This window comes from Poecilia latipinna, unplaced genomic scaffold (genome assembly GCF_001443285.1).
Source record: "Poecilia latipinna isolate Pla-1442-1.1 unplaced genomic scaffold, P_latipinna-1.0 Scaffold3172, whole genome shotgun sequence".
Classification (NCBI taxonomy): domain Eukaryota; kingdom Metazoa; phylum Chordata; class Actinopteri; order Cyprinodontiformes; family Poeciliidae; genus Poecilia; species Poecilia latipinna.
The window spans coordinates 76,675-80,503 of record NW_015115788.1 but is presented as its reverse complement, the minus strand read 5'-3'; the positions used below and the strand labels follow the sequence as shown (position 1 = coordinate 80,503).

The window sequence follows — 3,829 nt, the reverse complement described above, 5'->3', positions numbered from 1 at the left end:
GTGACACATGTTGAGGTGGAGAATCATGATTACTCAGACATTTAATTTTTATCATACACTTTATCATAAGCATTCAAACCAGCAGTACTCTTTAGGCTTCAGCTAGTCAGCCATAACTATACATAAGGAACTTTTGAATAAAAAAGGACTATAAGCCTTAAATCTTGAATCAATGTCTGCACATTTCATTAGTTTTCTCAACATCACCTTCCTTTTCCTGGAAGATCACCAGGGTGATTGTGAACCTCAAGTAAACACAAAATGTGAAGTAATCAAACTGATTACTGTCGGCATGTATAAGCTGTAGTGACACTCATGCATAATGAATGCATGATGCATCAACACTGCTGGAAGACCTTGCAAATGAAAAAATCAAGAAGGAAATTTGAACTGTTGGGGCCTGATGTACTGATGCACTTTTCCGTTGTAGCCTGAAGGGGTCAGTAGCTGCCCCATCAGGTGCTGGCTCTTGATGTGATCCTCCATGTGTGTTCGTGCATGGATTTTTTGGCATGTCATTTTTGACTTTGCACATACATACAATTTTAGTATAGACCTTGTGCAATGTTTTGTATAGGAGACCCAAGATCTCCATGCTTTCTGCTACAGGGGCAGTCTTAGGACTTGGAAAAATGAGTCCATTGACATGGCAGAGGTGCACTTTGTAGCTAGAAAAGACCTTTTAGCAACTGGGTGATTTAAAGGACTCTTGCTATAGTTGAACTGTAACTTTCATTTACGTATGAAACAGTGGATCAGATCTTTCCCTGGTGAATCTCCTGAGACGGTTATAGGATTTCAGTGCTTTGGTCTAGGTGTGTTTTTTTGCATCTGGAGAAAGCTTATGACCATGTCCAGGAGTGCTGGAGATGCTTTTGAACACTATCTCAGCTCCAAAGCAAAAGGTGTGTCCATGATTTTAGAAGAACTCACATTGTTCCAAATGTGAGATGGACATTGCCATCTGACCCTGACCCTGATCAAGACCTCAGGGTACAGTTGTAAAGACGAAAGTGCTTGGGGAGAATGACTGAAATGTCCAGCTCATGGCTGAAATGAGCTTCTTCCATAGGATAGCTGGCATTATGCTTGAAAATGAGGTGAGGTGCTCCATTACCAAGAGAAGGCCCTTCACATCAAAATTGTGGTAGTCAAGATGGTTTGGGGAAAGTGTTTTACAAGTTAACTTACCATCAGCTTTTCAGAAAATGTTTATAATTGTGTGAAGTGAAAGGTGTTAACATTACCCATCACCTTGTCTTGTTTATCTCCAGCATCAGGGTAGTGGTCACCGTCAAACAGAAGGATGACGACATTCAGAAGGCTGTGTCCTGTATCAGAGAAGCAGCCTCAGTTCTCCTCAAATAGCAGCAAAACCTTAATGGCTTTCACAAACCAGTAATGGCTTGTGGAAGCCATTACTGGTTTACTGAGAAGCAGATCTGGGGGAACACTGAGAAACACTGGAAGCTCCAACTCAAACTCTAAAATCTCCACACAGTGTAACAGTAAGATCTCTGTGATTGTTACTTCATGTCTTAAAGCCATGTCATCGCAAGAGATTAATTTATATATAATGCAATAAATGTTGTCTGTTGTCATGAATATCAACATGGAACTTTTCTGGCCTTTTTGCTATAAGAAAATGAGGGCCCCCAGCATTTAAAACAAAATTGTTTCAGTCTGTCCAATCCTTATCACAAATGGGTGATGTACTTTATCTAATGACCAGAAGGACACCTTGTGCTTTTTGTTTAGCAGGTGACTAGAACATAAACATGTGATCTGACTGAGTTTGTATGCCACTAAGATTAACTAGAAATACATGATTGTTCCTTTGGAATCACATACTCTGATCTTCACTTTTGATACATGTATTTTGTGAGAGGTTACTGCATCTGTGATTTTTATGAAAAATATATAATGTAAAATGTATCATCTCTTGACTTATCTTGCCTTTTTCATACACACGCGCACACACACACATATATAATCAGTGACATGTCGTCAGGAGAGGAAGGTGAGGCAGAGCCTCACTTGTCATCATGGAAAATTAATATGATAATTTATATTGCTATATTCACCCTGTGGTTTGTACTATAAAGTATTTACTTTTCATTTAGCTTAACCAATTTTGATTTTTTTTTCTCCTCAAAATAGCTGATTTTTTTGCAATTTCCCATACAAATGCTCAGACGCGCAGCTGGTGAGGCAGCAGCGAGCTGAGCCTCACCTTGGATTGCGCAACCTCTCGCTAACTGCGCTGCATGGCTGCTATTCTGAGAGTATGTTCTGTATGTTGCCAATAAAATGGTTAAAAACATTTAAAATATGAACTGATTTTCCATAATTCAGCTTATATGTACATTGTTTTTGTCACCAATTGTGTGTGTAACGTGTTTCGTGTGCTAAGGAGTGATCATTAACAGCTGAGAACAGATTCGAGGTGAGGCAGGTAGTTTTCTTGCCTCGTGGCAGGGGGCGCTCATGATCCCAGACATTGGTTTTGTGACTCCACGTCTGCAGGGTAAGTGACAGTGACAGCGAGTGTCAAGCCCACCTGTGTTGGTCGCGTATTGGTTTCAGCAAGTCACGTGACCGATACAGGAACTGTTTCGAAATGACATTAACGCGCCAAACTGTTAAGGAAGCAAATCTGTCAAAAGCATTTGCCAAACGAATTCTTGATATTTTACGGTAGAGCATAAACTATGGAGCAGCCTCAAACGAAAGGTCTCTGCAGTGTGGGACCATTTTGATCTTGTATTGGAAAATAAATTTGTTTTCATTTTGTTGTTTCATCTGGTTCTTGTCAGTTTCTACTTGATCTATCTGAATCCAAATTCAGCTGAAATTTACTCTTGGTTTACTTTCATATTATGTTCTGCAGGTTAAGTGTCGCATATGTTTGATTAAACTGTCTTATTTAAATAAATCCACCTTTTCAATGTTGAGGCATTATGAGGCCAGGCATGAAAATAAATACCTAGATAAACTCAGATATACATCCATTCTACAAATTTCTCAGTTGCTTTTTATAAATTATTTCAGATACAGTGAACCCTCGCTATAACTTGTCACGGTATCGCTGCTTCGCAGATTTTTTTGTGCAGTTGTTTTTCCTACAGTGTTCTGCGTCCTGATTGAAAAACTAAAAACAGTCTCCACGTTCTTCTCTACCCGAGTCCCAATAAAGTTAGTATTTAGAGATTGGCCATTCAGGAGATGGAAACTGAAACTTTCAATGCCTGCTGGAAAGAAACTGTGGCCAGAGGCAGCGCAAAACCCGACAAGATCCATCGCTCTGCGATGTGAATGTCGCAAAGCAGCTTGGAGGAGACGCTTTAATGACATGACTCCAGATCACATTAAGGCCCGATTGATGCACACGCACATCCGCTGATCTGAAAACAGGTTTTGTTATTTGGTTTCAATGTAGAGTATTTATTTATGCTGTGTAATAACTGTAAAAAAATAAAGGTAACTACTTAACGGATTTCGCATATCATGGGTTATTTTCGGAACGCAACCCCTAAGAAAAACAAGGGTTCGCTATAAATGTAATGTTTACTTCATCTTTTTCTACAGCAGAAGTTTTGTCAAAAAAGCATAACAGGTTAAATTTCAAAATGTTGTCAAAACTACTTTTTTTTTTTCTTTTAAATAAAAATATGTGGGGAAAAAGTCCACAAGCATCCTCATTCCAAAAACATTCACTTAAATTTTCACTTATGGTACATGTTCACATTGTTTATTGATTGTTACGGAAGCGCATTGCTATCACGCAGGAAAAAAAAAATTTCGAGCGCTATCACGTTATAACGTGATA

General features: G+C 39.0%; 1 long non-coding RNA gene across 1 annotated transcript in view; it reads left to right on the top strand.

The window, feature by feature from the left end:
- The window catches only part of LOC106940310 (uncharacterized), a 5,875-nt gene extending 3,929 nt beyond the window's left edge, over positions 1-1,946 (top strand). The window contains exon 2 of the long non-coding RNA XR_001423050.1: positions 16-1,946. This is a non-coding gene — a long non-coding RNA (uncharacterized LOC106940310). The remainder of the gene's footprint in view (positions 1-15) is intronic.
- The last annotated feature ends 1,883 nt before the right edge of the window (positions 1,947-3,829 follow it).